Here is an 18599-nt window from a genome sequence, read left to right as displayed (position 1 = left end):
AAAATTGAATGATTTATACACCTATTTTGTGATTTTGAATCATTGGCTTTGCTATTTTTTTCATTTCTGATTAAACTTTTAAATAGAATAATTGTAATGGCTGAAAATTAGGAGGTATATTCATACATGTGGTGGATGAATGTTTCTAGAGTCTTAAAAGAGTCACTGCTATGAAGTGAAGGTACATAATTAATATTTACTAAATTATATGCGTGAATGAGAGTCATGTCATCTTCAATAAATAAAGATTTTAAAATAGTGAAATATCTTTAAATTTAAGTGATCATGAGAAGAGTTGAGAATTCTCACCTTGAATGATTATATGGAGAGTCGATGCATTCTCATCTTAGATGATCATGTAAAGAGTTGATGTATTTTTAATATATTATAATGAAAGGAGAATATAAATAATCATTTGTTGTAAATGTCGTTATTCTTTGTAACTCTTAAGATGAGAGAGAATTGCATGTAAAGTGATATACATATTGTGATTACAAATTGTTATAATTTTATTTGAGATTGATAAATATAAATTATGTTGAGATATTTTTATGACGGGATGTTCCAAACCACATAAATTCTTGTGAATTTTCTAGCATGCACTTATGTGTATTTCATAAAAGAATCATATGTATATGTATGTGAGTTAATCGTTGGTGGGTAAGAACAAATATATTAATCTCTTTAACTAAAGGACACAATACTTGTAGGACAAGAAGATTGGCTTTAAACGGTTAAGGGGGACTAGGAAGTATGCTTTAATTAAGGTTTGATTAGTTTTCATAATAATTCAAATATTTTCGACCAATACTATATTATAAAAAATAATCTAAGTATCAACGCTCATTTAGTTTGTGAAAATATTTTTTTTTTTTTATATATTTTAAGTATGGTGTTAGTTTTATTAAGGAGATAAGAAATTTTTATGTTAGTATCACTTATTTAAATATCAACCATGATATTCATACATTCTATATTATTTAATATTTTATTTTATTGTTATAAATAATCATCAATATATTATATATATCACATCGATACTCTCTTTTATTTATTTTTCTCTATGGAGTGTACAATAAACATTTTTGTTTAAATATTTTGATATAGATTAAATTTTAAATAACACCGGCTATGATTATAGAGAGCATGTTGTTGTTTAAAAAAGAAAGAAAACATTCTCATAAGTTTGTTTTTATTGGAAAAGCAATGCAACACCTCGTAATATTGATTCTTAATTTGACAAAAATAAACATATCATTTATGTAAGATTTTTACAATTTATTAAAACAATGAAGATATTGATTATAATATTCATAACTATTTTTTTGTCTTATTTCGTTGTAGCCAATAAGCCATAATAGACCGATTCAATTTGTGACAATTAATATTGAAATGATAAAAAATTGACTCTAGTTAAAGTATCCGAGTAACCCACATACTCTTCATATCACTTTTTTTTTACTCCAAACATTTGTGTCACCATGTTGTTGTTGTACCACCCTCTCATCCAAAATTTCTTCCATATTTTTCTTAATTCCTCCATTGTATTATTTTAGATCACTCTAATGTTCCTCCACTTTCCGATCAACATCATCTTCAATTGTCTCATACCAAGGATAACTCTTTAGAGTCCTTTTTGGTCCCATCGTGTTGCCCTAGCAATGATTTTCGACTAGTTTTGTAGTAATATGTAAAGCCCCACTTTTACAAGCGGGTCCAACAAATTTGTAGGGCAAAGTCAATGTTAATACGAGGTCTCTTAAGTAAAATTTAAGCATAACTGGTATTGCGGTTCTTTATCTTAATTTCATATAACACTTCAATTATTTATCTTCTTTTTTTTTTCATGATTTCTTCTTTTATTTAATTTTATTACAAAAATTTAAAAATATAAAGAATAAAAATATGAGTTTATTCAAATATTTGAATTATAAATTTATAAAATTTGCATTATATTGAAGATGATAATTAATTTTATGAGTTTTGTTTGAAAATTTTGATGCATGTAAAAAGAAGGATAACATTGCATTTTAAAATATAAAAGATCAATTTGTTTACTTAAAATTAAATAAATGACAAAATCAGAAAGAAAAAAAAAGATAAATGATTGAAGTGTTATCTGAAATTAAGCTAAGAGACCACATGAGCAATTATGACTAAAATCTAATACAATTTAACCTTATAATGTAAAATAAAATGAAAAACATTTAAAATACTATATGAATCCTATGGGATTTAAATCCACAATTTTTAATTTAAACTTGGGTTTTAAATTTTGGATAAGAGACTTTAACAACAAATTATTCAACGCAATAGGAATATATGAAGTTTTTGAAAAAATAAATTTTCATGAATTGACATTGTAAAAAAGTTTTACATAGTCAAAACGTCATTATCAATTATATGCTAAAATTTAGAATTAATTATACATCAAATATTATTAATGATTTACGATTATATTTTATTGATAATATAAAAAAATTATACTGACAATATATATAAATTAAATTCTAAATTAAAATATTAATGGAGCTATTCAACAAATAAAAATAATATTAATGGAGCTAATACATTTGCTTTACTTTACCAAAGTTAATTAGGTCGATGGTGTTTACAAGCCAAACCTAACATGGAGGGGTGTCATTTATGGATGATAAAACAATGTTTAATTAAATAACACATACATGGTCCTTAGATTCATTAATATGAGAGGAATTTGGGCCATGGGAGCAAATTTCTATATACTTCCATAAGATGATTATTGAATAAGCACGTGGGATGTGTCAGATTCTTGATCTCAGCAAGTTTACTTCGTGTCTTGGATTTGGTTCTGTTACATTTCTATTAGAGGGATTCAAAATTCAGGAACCATAGTGTTTAATCGTTTTGTTTCCTTTCTAGGATATATAGTACAACTAGGATGCCCATTCCTCAACGTTAGGCAATTCACCTCACAAAAAAGTTAGGCAATTCGGAGGCTAATAAATGCATTATATATATATACATTTTATTTTTTATAATAATTAGATGCATAAAATCCATCTAGAACAAGTATTACATGAATACAATTATAAATAAAAATATTTGAGCGTGCATATATAAATGGTTAAAATTAAAAGAGAAATAATTTAGTCACTTCATATAATTTTTTTTCTTTTAGTTTATTTTATTTATTTGTGTGTGCCTAACAATTTGTGTCTGAATGTTGCCTAACAATTTGTGTCGTTTGAATGTTGTGTCTATATAAATATTTTTCATCCAATAAGACTATCAAAAACAATTAAATTATATTTTCAAATAAGTTGGCTTGATGATTGAGATGAAAAAGTTAGAGAATAAAATGATAAGGAGGTATTGAGTTTGATTCACACCGTTAACAAAATATTAACATCATAAACTATACTAACTACTAACATTAATCGTTGCACAAATAAAAAAATAGAATATCAAGAGTTAAAACGTGTCTACTTGTTTCTAAACTCTCAATGACGAACACTACCAAAGGTTGTGTACTATGTTGGTGAAGATCATAACTAAAATCTTTAATATTAGACTTTAACCAACATCTAATGTTTAACTTTACAACCTCCACAATTCGGCTTGCATTGACTGCCTCTTGATTAAAAATAACTTTATTTTAAAAAATTTATATAGACCACACACACGTTAATTAACCAAATATTAAGAAAACGGTCTAGAAAAATTCGTCCAACTTATACTATCCCCGAGAATCGAAATGGGTGATCCATACTTTGATTCGGCAATACAAAAGTAATATCAAGCCAGCTAAGAATTGCAGGCTAAATCAAGCCAACACATTGCATTCAGAAAACAAATGTTGAATAGATTCAGCTGTTTCGCATCCACACGCACATATATTGTTCTCTAAATACAAAACTCTTCTATGAATTAAATTGTCCTTAGTTGGAAGTTTGTCATTCAATAATCTCCCAGCAAACAATGAAACCTTTAACGCAACCATGTGATACAAGGTGAGTCATCCACCAAATCACTCACGTCAAGAAGCAAATTGTAGGCCGTTTTAACCTTATAACTTTTTCTATGTTAATGATTTCATGCCCATTCATCTGGCATATTGACCAACAAAGAGACATTAGCCACCATTCCCCTACACTCTTCCACTAACTCCAACTCCCATTTAAACAAACTTCTCCTCCACCCCCATCCCCAACCATACCAAAATGTTTCCCCAACATCTCCATAACTGACATTCGTTTATCAGTTGTCAAACTAAAAAACGACTAACGTATCACTCAAAGTGTCTCATATTACCCATAGATCTAATCAGAAAACTAAAAAACGACTAACGTATCCTAACCATCATCGACCACCTTCTCTAGTTTTCACAAAAATCAATTATCTTGACCACCACCCTCACCACCTTGGATCTTATTGATCTCCCTTCACCAAGTTGAACTTCCACCAACCCCGCTTCCCTTAACACCATTATCCACGCCATATTTTTTAGAAATCACATTGAACCACAAGGCTTGCCTCTCATTCCTCAACCTCTAACACCATTTTCCCTAGCAAAGCAATATCAATCGATCGCATATTTTTATTTGAAACCCCACTTTTCTTTAGATAAACACACTTTATCTCATTTCACCAAATGAACCTTATGAGCCACATCACTACCACCCCAAAAAAATTTAAATAAAGACTCAATTTTTTAAATGGTACTTGTTGGAACCATGAAGAAAGAAATAAAATAAATCGGTAATTCAGACAGGACAACTTTCAAGAAAAACAGAAGACCTCCAAAAGAAAGATTACAACTATTCCATTCAAACAAAGATTTTTGAATCCTATCACCCACTTGATTCTAAAAAGCCAAGTTTTTAGAGTTATTCTTCTTGGAACCAAGAAGTGTTAACATTAATACCCACCAATAAATTTTTGTGGAAATTCACCTTTACGTCCGAGAGCATTTCAAATCAACAATGCTTTAGTAAAATATAAATTAAAACTATAAGAAAAATAAAAATCAACAATTATTTATAAAAGTAGCATTTGACAATGCTTTAAGGAGTTAAATTTGTCTATTATAAAATATATAATAACTAGTAACATTTTTTTTTCAATTTAAACAATTAAACAATTTATTAGAAATTCAACATCAATTTTATTTATGAGTTGTGTTTTGACATTTTTTTAATGCTAAAGTTTTTTTAATTTGAAATTGAAGTAGATATAATAATTTTTTACTTTTATATTTGTCTTAATTTTTTATTAATAAATATATTTGTTACATAACTGGCTTGTTGTATTAGAGCTGCAACAGTTAGTCTATGGGCCATCCAACCAGCCCATACTAATAACTAAGGCAAGGCCTAAAGAATATTGGCATTTTTCTATATTTCTGCACCCAATATCCCACAATCTAGGAGATCCACTTGGTGTTCATTGGAGGCAGCTGCCCCAATAAAATCATTTATTTTGTTATAAGTCATTGAATAATATGATTTTTTTTTACTAAAAATTAAACATTGTTCCACTAAAAGTATATTTTTTTTTTAAATTTGGAGAATGGAAAATTATTTTAATAATTGTGCTATTAGTAAATATTTTACAATTGTCTTATACGAAATTTAAATTTTGTCTTATAAATTTACAATATCAAACATTTTTCATTAAACTTACACTTCAAGATACTCCATTAAAAATACTAAATATATTTATATATGAAGAATTAAATATGTAATAATATGATAGATGAATTATAGAATGATTGTTTAGTTATATTAATACATCAATATATTTTTTTTAAACAATTTTAAAATATGAAGACGCTGAATTAGAATATAAATAAAGATTTACTCTACTTTTTAGATACATATAATGAAATAGTTCTATATAGATAACAAGCACTTCTTCTCTTAAAACTCAGCACGTTTTTATTATTTTCGGCCTTTTTTTCTTCTTCTTTTTTTTCATTGAAGAGTGGGTGATTTAAAGCTATTTTTATCATGACATCACTCATTTTATTTACTTTTTTATTCTTACATATATCTAGTTTTTTTCTGTTATTTTGCCGTCCAACTATGATTATATTTTCACAAAATAAAAGGATATTCTTGAAGTATATTTTTACTTTAAAAAGTTGTATTAATTATACTTGCTAACAATAAGAAATTAAATTCTTTAAGTGAACAATTATTCTCATATTCTGAAACAAAGAAAATATCAAAGAATTGTCTTCTTTATTTTATAAAATACCTCATCTCTAACTAGCATTTCAGTTAAAAACAGAAAAAACCAATAAACTTTAATTTCTTTTTCACAATTTCAAACAATAGCTCTGCACTTGTCTTACACTAATTGATGAAGATATATATACTAAGAATCACTTTCTAGGTGAGGCAATGTGAGTTAATCAAAGACACATTTCTTTCAGTTCAAAATATAATTTTATGTTGTGCTTTTTCTAGTTTACTGGATATTTCTTTAATTGTTTTTCTGGTTATTATTAAATTATTTGAGACCACGAAGTAAAATTCAGTTTCAATATTTAATTATCGTAAATACAAAATTCAAGCACTATTACCAAAAGTTCAAACTTAAATTTAATCTAAATGTTAAAGACATTAATTAATTATTGTACACTCAATATGACAATTTTGAATAAATACAAAAAGTTAATATAAATATTGTTTTGTCTCTGAGACGAGTTAGGGATTAGAGAAGAGAAGAAATAAGGTGTTTAGAAAAAACAAAAAAGTTGAAACCTTGAGAAACTAAGTTATTGTTTTTGTGATAATTTAGGGACTATTTTTTCATATTTTATATGTTTAGAGACTATTAACCGGGCAATTAACAGATACAATTAACGAATTGACTGACTTGATGGATGGAAGAATAATTTATAGACCTTTTAATTAGTTTTAATTGTTTAGGAACTAAAATAATTAGTTTTAATTGTTTAGGAACTAAAATAATTAGTTTTAATTTAAAATAATTTGATATGTTATTGAAATCCATGAAGATTAATATTGTTCAATAGAAATGTATAAGACATTAATTTTGATATGTCTCAATAACATATCATGTGACTTTAGATTTTTGCAAAACATTACATATATAATTTTTACGATATAGACTTTTGATACTACGAAAAAAATTACAAAATTAAATAAAATAAAAATAAATACGATTGACAGAGACTAAGAAATATTTCGATTGAGAATATCCAAACTCAGTAAAATTTAATATTCACGACTTCATTTCTGTTAGATATTAATTGTTTGAAATAGTCTTTGTTTTACTTAATAAGTCCTAATATCTAGGAGAAGATATCTCTTGAATAAAATAGAGTTTCTTTAGTGTTGAATTGTAATCCCCACATTATAGGCTTGAAAAGTGTGGTCTGTTGCTTTGCTTCTTCTGTTCTGTTTTGTAAAGGCTTTAAGTAGCCATTTTGCTGAAATAAAAAAGAATCCTTCCAGCTAATATTTATTCTCTAAGCATCACAATTTGGTATCAGAGCTCCATAAGGGGCCTGGTTGAGTGTGTGATGGTGTGTAAAATTTAATGATAAACACGAGAGTTTGAGTTAAACACAACAAGATCAAAATGTCAACTTCAGAAAAGTTTGTACAACCATCCATTCTGAGGTTCAATGGTCATTATGATTTTTGGTCAATGACATTGGAGAACTTTTTGAGGAGCAAGGAGATGTGGAGCCTAATAGATGAAGGGATTCCGACACCTGCAATCGAAGCATCAGCAGCGAGTGAAGCACAGAGGAAGACAGTAGAGGAGGCCAAACTCAAAGATTTGAAGGTCAAGAACTTCTTGTTTCAGGCAATTGATAGAGAAATCCTGGAAACAATTCTTGACAAGGGGACGTCAAAGGCAATCTGGGACTCTATGAAACAGAAGTATCAAGGGTCTACGAAGGTGAAAAGGGCACAATTTCAAGCATTGAGAAGGGAGTTTGAGTTGCTTGCCATGAAAGAATGAGAAAAGGTAGACACCTTCATGGGACGAACCTTAACAGTGGTGAACAAGATGAAGTCAAATGGTGAGACAATGGAGCAGAGTACCGTGGTTAGTAAAATACTTAGATCATTGACAGCCAAGTTCAAATATGTTGTTTGTTCAATTGAAGAGTCAAATGATCTAATTACTTTGAGCATTGATGAATTGCATGGAGGTCTGCTTGTCCATGAACAAAGGATGCAGGGACCCCAACAAGAGGAACATGTGTTGAAAGTGGCTCAAGAAGACAAATCAGGCAGAGGAAGAGGTCGAGTTGTGTTTAGAGGAGGACGTGGCAGAGGTAGAGGGAGACAACCTCTAAACAAATCAATCATTGAATGTTTCAAATGCCATAACTTGGGACACTTTCAATACGAGTGTCCTAATTGGGAAAATAAAGCCAATTATACTGAACTAGAGGAAGAAGGTGAGCTCTTGTTGATGTCCTATGTAGAGCCTCATCAAACAAAGAAAGAAGAGGTATGGTTCTTTGACTCGGGCTGTAGTAATCATATGACAGGGAACAAAAAATGGTTCTCAAATTTGGAAGATTTCAGTCGAACAGTAAAGCTTGGAAATGATACGAGAATGGCAGTGGTAGTAAAAGGAAGTACTAAGGTACAATTGAATGGTATAACCCATGTAATCTACGATGTTTATTATATTCCTGAGCTTAAAAACAATTTGTTAAACATAAGACAACTTCAAGAGAAAGGGTTAGCCATTTTGAATCAGGATGGAACTTGCAAAGTATTTCATCCTAGAAAGGGGTTAATTATGCAAACTGAAATGAGTGGAAACAAAATGTTTTCTCTGTTAGCTTCTATGACAGAAAAAAATTTTATGTGTTTACAAGCTGAAGTTGTATCAGAAACAGAAGCTCACATATGGCATTGTCGTTTTGGACACTTGAACCACAAGGGACTACGTACACTTTCTTACAAAAAGATGGTGGTTGGTTTACCCTATCTGACGTCTCCAAAGAAAATATGCACAACATGTTTAACTGGAAAGCAACATAGAGAGTTTATACCGAGGAGGAGCTTGTGGAGGGCGTCAAAGCAACTTCAGCTAGTGTATTCAGATATTTGTGGTCCTCTCAAGCCATCTTCAAACAGTGGCAAGAGGTATATATTAACCTTTATTGATGACTTTACTCGTAAAACTTGGGTTTATTTCTTACATGAGAAATTAGAAGCTTTTGCTACATTCAAAAATTATAAAGCTTGTGTTGAAAAAGCGATATGCGCATACATAACCTGTTTGAGGACAGATAGGGGTGGTGAGTTCACCTCGAACGAGTTTGGAGAGTTTTGTCAATCACAGGGCATCAATAGACAATTAACGGCAGCTTATACTCTTCAACAAAACGGAGTTGCCGAGAGGAAAAACAGGACGATCATGAATGTTGTGCGTTCCATGTTAATTGAGAAGAAAGTTCCTAAAGCTTTTTGGCCTGAGGCTGTAAGATGGTGCGTGCATATTCAGAATCGAAGTCCAACGGTAGCAGTTGAAAACAAGACTCCAGAAGAGGCATGGAGTGGTGAGAAACCAGTGGTGAAATATTTTCGAATTTTCGGATGTGTTGCACATGTCCATGTACCGGATCAAAGGAGGAGTAAGTTGGATGATAAGAGCATAAAATGTGCTTTCCTTGGAGTAAGCGATGAGTCCAAGGCGTGGAGGTTATTTGATCTTGACTTAAAGAAGATCATCGTCAGCAAGGATGTTGTATTTGAAGAAGAAAAATGTTGGGATTGGGGGAGAACAAAGGAAGAAATCAAGCAAGATATATTAGAATATGAAGATAAAGATGTAAGCGATGAAGATGATGACCAGAATGAAGAAGAAAATGGTGAGCAGGTTCAAATAATTCGGGTAGCAGTTCAAATAGCAATCTGACAGATTCACCTTCAAATGAGCCAAATTCCAATACACATGCAGAATTGGCTAAAAGAAGGGGTGTACGAGAAAGACGAGCACCGAGCTGGATGATAGATTATGAAACAGGCAAAGGATTATCTGAAGAAGAAAACTTGAATGCAATGATGATGGTGACTGAGAATGATCCAGTTACATTTGGTGAAGCAATGAAAAACAAGAAATGGAGGGAAGCAATGACTTCGGAAATTGAAGCCATAGAGAGGAATCAAACCTGGGAACTCACCGTGCTGTCTAAAGGTTCCAAACCCATTGGAGTCAAATGGGTTTTCAAAACTAAGCTTAACGAAGATGGGGATGCTGATAAGTTCAAAGCGAGGTTGGTGGCAAAAGGATACGCACAATGCTATGGAGTAGATTACACTGAAGTGTTTGCTCCAGTGGCAAGACTTGACACCATTCGTGTAATACTTGCAATGGTTGCTCAATTCAGTTGGGAGGTTTTCCAACTTGATGTGAAGAGTGCTTTTCTTCACGGAGAGCTCAAGGAGGGAGTATTTGTGCAGCAACCTGAGGGTTTTATAAAGAAAGGAGAAGAAGAGAAAGTCTATAGACTTAAGAAAGCATTATATGGCCTTAAACAGGCGCCACGAGCTTGGTAAAGCATAATTGAAGCTTATTTTGTGTGTGAAGGTTTTGAGAGGTGTCCTAGTGAGCACACACTATTCATAAAGTCGAAAGGAGGTAAAAATTTAATAGTAAGTCTTTATGTGGATGACTTGATCTTTACTGGGAATGATGCATGTATGTGTAAAGGTTTTAAAAATTCAGTAATGTTGGAGTTTAATATGTCTGACTTGGGGAGGATGAAACATTTTCTCGGAGTAGAAGTTAGACAACGTTTAGATGGAATTTTCATTTGTCAAAGAAGGTATGCACGAGACGTGTTAGCGAGGTTCGACATGGAGGATAGTAATGCCATGAAAAGTCCAATAGTGTCAGGTACAAAGTTGTCCAAAGATGAGAGTGGAGTTAGAATTGATGAAACTCTATTCAAACAAGTGGTTGGAAGCCTCATGTATTTGACTGTAACTAGGCCTGACTTGATGTACAACGTTAGTTTGATAAGCAGGTTCATGTCCAATCCCACTACGACTCATTGGGCTGCAGCAAAAAGAATTTTAAGGTACTTAAAAGGTACAACTGATCTTGGAATTTTTTATAAGGAGAAAACAACTTGCGACTCATAGCCTTTTACGGACAGTGATTATGCTGGCGACTTAGATGATCGGAGAAGTACTTCGGGGCTTGTATTTATGTCGGGGTCTGGAGCTGTCTCTTGGTCCTCAAAGAAGCAACCGGTGGTTGCTCTTTCTACCATGGAAGCAGAGTTTATAGCAGCAGCATTGTCTGCTTGTCAGTGTGTTTGGCTTAGAAGGGTGTTGGAGAAACTAGGAGTTAAAGAGAAGAAGGGTACTGAAATTATGTGTGATAACAGCTCCACTATTCAGTTGTCTAAAAATCTTGTATTTCATGGCAAAAGCAAGCACATTGATGTAAGATTTAATTTTCTAAGGGACTTGGTGAATGACGGAGTTCTTGAGCTGAGTTACTGCAAATCTCTTAAGGGAGGGATTGTTAGATATTAATTGTTTGAAATAGTCTTTGTTTTACTTAATAAGTCCTAATATCTAGGAGAATATATCTCTTAAATAAAATAGAGTTTGTTTAGTGTTGAATTGTAATCCCCACGTTATAGGCTTGAAAAGTGTGGTATGTTGCTTTGCATCTTCTGTTCTGTTTTGTAAAGGCTTTAAGTAGTCATTTTGCTGAAATAAAAAAGAATCCTTCCAGCTAATATTTATTCTCTAAGCATCACAATTTCATATTGAAGCCCAATTCAAGCAAACCACAATATATTATAACTTATTCGAAATTATTTTATATAAAAAGAATTTTAAAAAATTGCACTTGTTTTCTTCCATCAATTGACTACTGGTGGGATATACGAGCAACACAAAACAAATATCTTTGTATAGCATATCAGCAACCACAAACATATATCAAACAAGTTTCTTTATATAGAATTAAGTTATCGTCTATTCCAAGTATTCATGAACAAGTCCTTGCATTATCTTAAGGTTTTTATATAATTATTGAATTAATTTTGTTTTTTCTATGGCCCATGTCTTGAAGTTAATCTATATATTTTAATAATTAATGGTATTGGTATGTAAACAAGTAGGAATATCCAATGGAATATGCGTCTCAGCAATTTCTTTGTATTCGTGATATCCTACTTCAATTCTCATCAACCAAACAACTGAATTTGCAGGATCTTTAATGATTAAACATTTTCTATATTTTTTAGTCAAAGAAAAAACAATTCGTAAAATATGAATGAGGATTGGTTAATTAAATACCTCAATTTTGTCCCATAAAAAAATAAAGATAATTTAAATTAAAAAAAAAAAATAGGTTTATCTAGTAAAAATTGTAACAGTTTCATTGCATTTAATATTAAAAATATATAAACAAAAAAAAAAACAAATAAAAAATAAGGAAATTTTGTAAAATTGTTAGATCGTACTATTCTCTTTTCTCTGATTTTCCTCTCCCTATTTCTCTTTCTTTGCGTGCAATGGCGTCTCCATGTTTCCTGCTTACTCATTTTCTTTCCTCACATCCATCTATTCATTCATTTATTTTTATTTAGTCTAAAATGGTATTAATTTAGCTAGTTGAGTACTCAATCAAAAAGACTAACCCCTCTTTTCCTTAAGTGTACGAGGTTGCTTGATCATGTTGTAAAAGCAGCGTAAGATCACAACTTAACTTTATACAATGAACACAATAGTTACTTATTTTTGTTTATATATTGAAACAAAAATTCGTAGGAGTAAAGGAGGAAAAAAGAAATCACAATATAAAATTGGGGATTTTCCTTTCTTTCTGCTTCTTGTTTCTAAAACAATAGAAATAGAGTAATAATAGAAAAGAAGAAGAATTTGTCATCATATTTCTTCCCATCAACCCATAACCTTAACCTTAAACATACTCAATCACTAACAACAACCGACAGCGACAGTCGACGAGAATCGAGAATCACCACACCACCACGCGCCGAAAAAGGGTATTTTCTCATTCATTAGGTTTTGTTTTGATGCGTATGAATGGAGATTTTTGATGTCGGGTTAGGATTAGTTTTGTGCGAAATTGTTTCTGCTTGTGCATTTTGAATGTTTATCCTGCTAGGCTGGTACGTTATACACACACATCTCTTGACGCACGCCAAGTGTTTGTATTCCATTCTATTGATAATATTACTAGTTAGTATGGACTGGTTTAATAATATATTTGTGGGGTCATGAACTTTTTGTTTGGTTCTCTATTTTCATGGTATGTATTTATTTCATTTAATTATAATAATTCTATTTTAATGATGAACATAATTAAATGTCGATAAATATCATTTATTTTAAGTTATAGTAGTTTTTTTTTTGTTTGTGCTATTTAGTTTTAAAATGAATTTTATTTCTTTATTTATTAAATTACAAAAAAATAGTTTAAAAGAGGGTTACATTTATAATTAGTATTAAAATGTTATTTTTTTTCTATTTAATAGATTAAGTTACAAGTCTATATATTTTTCTTTTCACTATTTTATTTCAAAAAAATCGTTTAAACTTATTTAATATTTAGTATCATTTTTTTTCTAAAAAAAAATTATAAAATTAAAATTAAAAATAAACAAATATTTCATTAAAAATTAATTAGATGTGACATCTTTTTAATCTTTGAGTTATTAAAACACAAATTGTGACAATTTGATGGTTATAAATCTCATTCACAAATAAATTAAAAATGACATTTTAATCCCAGAGTTACATAATACGAATAATATATTTTGATAGCTCTAAAATTTATTTTTATAAATAAATAGATCTAAAATCAACTTTTTAAAATTTAATTATGAGTCATATAATATAATATAATATAGTTTCTTTTGAAGTCATAGTTTCTTTTTAAAATTTAATTCATCACATAGTTATGAGTCATATAATCTAAAATCAACTTTTTAAAATTTAATTCATCACATAGTTTCTTTTGAAGTCGTATAATATAATATAATTAAAGCATATCAAATGAGATGAGTTTTACAATGAGAGAGTGAAAGAGTTAAATTTTGACCATACAATCATATTCATATATGAGTTGTCAAGAATAGAAGAAAAAATCACATGACTTTGATCACGTGTCACTTAAATAACTTTTAATCATGATCATCCATGTATGGTCAAGATTTAACTCTCTCACTCTCTTATCGTAAAACTCATCTCATTTGATATGCTCTCTCTATATTGAATATGTAAAACGAATGATAAATACTATCATAAACTTACACACTGTAAGGTAACAATATTAATATTTGTGAGCTGAACTACAACTTAAAAACTAACACCATTATATTTTCAATTGATTTCAAAGATAACTTAAACCTCAACTTTAAAATATTATTATATATATAAGTAAAAATATTTGTTAGTAGCACACTCAGATATATTACTTAAAAATAGTATCTATTCCTTCATATATATTAATAAAAAAAAACATCGATTAAGAACAATACAAATATAAATTTATTAAAAACAAAAAAAAGATGAATATTCGAATAAAATCACAGTACAAATTAATGGTATAAAACGCCAAAATGTGTATAATTTAACAAAATTAAATGTGGATCTACAACTGACGACATTGAAGTAATTTAATTGAATTTGTCTGATCTGAACCAAAATTAATCTATTAATTTAAATCAAATAAACATCGCAACGAGACAAAATAATTAAACACCCTCGTACTTAATTGACGGATAAACACAAATAAAAAATAAATCTATGTGAAAATTACTTATTTAAGTAAAACAATAGAATAAAAACAATATAAAAGAATAGATTCAGCCTAAAAATTGGTCTCAAATTACCCTTCTTTTATGATCAAGATAAAGAAGAAAGAGGAGTGAAAAGAAAAGTTGCACTTGCCAAGCCGTTAGACTAACATACCTTACATGTGGAGAATTGAGAAATTTTGAGTTCGAAGTGTGTGTTTGAATCCAGCCAATTCAATACTGAATCTTCACATATAAGTTTAGAGGTAAACCTTCATCCTCTTGGATTACTCATTAAAGCAAATGGGTAGCTTGCATTATAATGTCTCAATGAACATGTGCCTACTAATAAAGATTAAGAAAACAAAATACATGACAAATTAAGATGGAGAAACTATAGATACCCAATGTATGGTCTCTATGAGGTTCTTGCCAAAGTACCAAAAGGAATCGTTCTGGTTGCAAAATTTGTTAAAATAAGAGTTTTTGGTTTTTTCACTTTAACTTTACTTATTTTCGAAAATCCAAATTTTATTAAAAAAAGGGTGTGAATAAGATTATTTTGTGGCTCAAATTGCACTTGGATTGTGGCCAATTCAACTTATTGGGACCTTTAATTTTTCTAGTTGTTTAAAATTATAGCTGAGCGTGCATTGAAAAATGAGAATAATTAATCTACTGTAGATCTAAATATTGGTGTAGTTTACATGTAAAAAATTTATCGCTAAAAAGAAAAATAATTTGGTGATTAAAATTTTGATAGGAAAAATATGAAATTTGTGTCTATCTCATTTGTTGTAATTTGGTGATCTAAATATTCTTGTACTTTTTATTTGTTGATTTTGTCAGATTTGTAAATATTTTATGGTTTTATAATATATATTTATATGTTGTAAGTTTGTTCACATATTATTATTTTAAGTTTTAACGATGTTGAATTTGTATTGTTTTCAATGCATTCTAATTTAAGAGTGAAAAGACATTTTGGTCTCTCCCAAAAAACATGTGACACAAACTTGTGTGATTTTCACTAGTAAGTTAAGAAACCTCTCAATCTAAACTTCACCCACTAGTCAAACTTGAATATACACTTGTAATTTCTTAGCCTCAATAGTCTTATACAAATCACTCAAGTTTTCTCTCAACTAGACAAACTTGATGATATTTACGACAAACTTGATGATAACTCTTTTTTGAGGATGTTAATGATCATTCTCTGCTTGCATAAAGACATCCTCATCAGTATGACGACACTCTCTTACATATAAACATGATAAAGGAGCTTGATTATTCTCTTGACAACTTGTGATAACCTATAATTAGGTGTAAACTAGGATGTATTGACTTGCAAAGAATTATCATTTATACTTGTAGTGCATAACATTCTCTTCTCAACGTACTTTTGTCCAATGTTCTCAAATCTGATGGACATGCATCAGTATGAATGAGAAACAAAATCAAATCTTCATAAAACATGAATTTGTCTTTGTACATGCGAATAGAGAATAATGTCAGTTTGTCGCTTTCACGATATTTCTTTTGTTTTGTGTCATATGAGAGAATATTATTTTGTACTATGGCACACTTTTTTTTTTGTTTGAACAATGAAAGTCATTTTCATTTTTCAATTTATGTCTAAGTGTCATCAATAAATATCCTCTAATTTTCAATTAAAGAGACTGATGGTGATCGCCTTCAGTTTCGAGGATGATGATTGTACTTGTATATGAGTATGTATAAAAAACTTGTTTAAGCTTTATTAAAAACTTGTTTTATGATTAATGTATTCAAGAGACATATTATATCACTTAATAAAATCAGAATTAACTAGATATTTATCAAACTAAAATTTGTTATCATTAAAACATCTAATTAATTGATTTTGTCTCAACACTACTCTTCAACTTCCAAGACACAAGATTTAAATTATAGAAAGATCGGACAACCAACAAAGAGTCACACTTTATCCAGAGGCGAAACCAACTTTTAGAGTGTGCGATCTCAATAGCATACATAACAAAGAGTTCAACATGAAATAATGTAGAAACACCCAAATAATCTAATAAGCAACCAGCAATATATCCACTTGAATCCTAAAAAAATAGCATCATTTGTACAAAGGTCGGGATTCTTTAGACAAAATCCCTAAATTAATATTTTGAAGATAATCAAACATCTAATTATATTATAAATTATGATTCTAATCTTATAAATTATTAATTTGTGTTTTTAAATGTATTGATTTAGACAGAAAATCAAAAATAAGTTAAATTTATGATAAGTTGAAGTATATATATTCATGCAAGATCACGTGGTCATTTTTCAAGCAGTCAAAATTGATTTCATCATCAAACTTTGACCCATCTCGTGTACACATTAAGAAAAAAATACACTTTTTTTGAAATACAAAATGATTTGGAAGATTCCTCAAATGAATGTCAAAATTAAATTATTGATAAAATGATTGTAGAACATTCTAGTTCATTCTGGTTGTTTTTATTAAAAGACAAGAGACAAATGGATCAGTTTTGGAATCTTTAAAAACTTGTCTTGGATTGATATAATTCATGCATGGGCCATCCAAAATTAAACAAGCCTTAAGAAGTAAAATAGTAAAGGTTCACTTGCAAAAAAACTCATGTAGTTTTGATCTCCAGATTGATTAGCTGGAAGAATGTACCAAACACTCAAGTGCATTGCAAAATACACAGTTGACATGACATATGCACATGCTTCTAACTCAACTATGTCAAAATGAACATATTCAACCATCGCACTCAAGTTTCCTTCAAGTGTCAAGGAAGAACGTTATGTGTTTGAAGAAGTACGTTATGGGCAGAATTGCAAATAAGAAGATGGTTTCAAAGAAAGCAATTGAAAACTAGCAAGACTATCCAATTATTATATTCATATTAAATTGGATACTTTAAGCTTCTCTTTATATATAAAGCAAAGATGCATCAAAAGATGAAGGTAAGAGTTCAATTAACAATCTATCTATACTTGTTCATCTAAAAAGCTCAAGTTGTGAAACTCTTCTCTCAAGCAAAAATCCAACTCTCTTACTATATTCATGGATCATCTTAATGTGTTATTGCTGTTAATCAATCTCAAACAAGAGTTCATAAATTTTTAGATCTTAAACACTTTTATCATACACATCATTTTGTAACTCAAGTTTATCTCTTAATTTTGATTGATGTGTTGTAGAAATCCTTTCTTGTTCGAAAGGTACTTGTAAAAATCTTTTTTAGACTAAAAGGTGACAATAAAAGTTACTTTATAGGCTGAAAGGTGAATGTTGTGATTGATCAAAATATGATCAAGAAAAATAGTGCAAGACATAATATTATGGTGCTAAGCATATTATGGAAAATCTCACGAATTATGAGGTTTGGATGTAGCCCATCTTGGATGAACCAAGACAGATGATCTTCATTTTCCTTATCTATATTTATCTTGCACTCAGTAATCACATTTTAGTTGTTTATGAACTGAACATTTTTATTTAAAATAACACATCCAGAACGCTCTAGAGATTAACTTATTTCAACCAAGATTGTTCATATAAGTTAATTAAAGTTAAGTGCAAGAAGTAAATTTTAAAATGGGTCACAATTCAAACCCCCATTTCTTGTGAATTTTATTACTACTTCAATTAGCATCAGAATTCTGCCTCTAAGGTTGAACACCTAACAAGTGTGTCGCGGCCTAAAATTTTGAATTTTCATCGAATTCAATGGAGTCGCCACCAAATTTATTTTAAAATAGGGAAAATATTGGAAAACTCTTAAAAATGTAAAAATGGTATTTGAAACCAGATTTATAG

The sequence above is a fragment of the Cicer arietinum genome, chromosome 6, assembly GCF_000331145.2.
Source record: "Cicer arietinum cultivar CDC Frontier isolate Library 1 chromosome 6, Cicar.CDCFrontier_v2.0, whole genome shotgun sequence".
In the NCBI taxonomy this organism is placed as follows: domain Eukaryota; kingdom Viridiplantae; phylum Streptophyta; class Magnoliopsida; order Fabales; family Fabaceae; genus Cicer; species Cicer arietinum.
Note: the sequence above shows the minus strand (reverse complement) of the source record.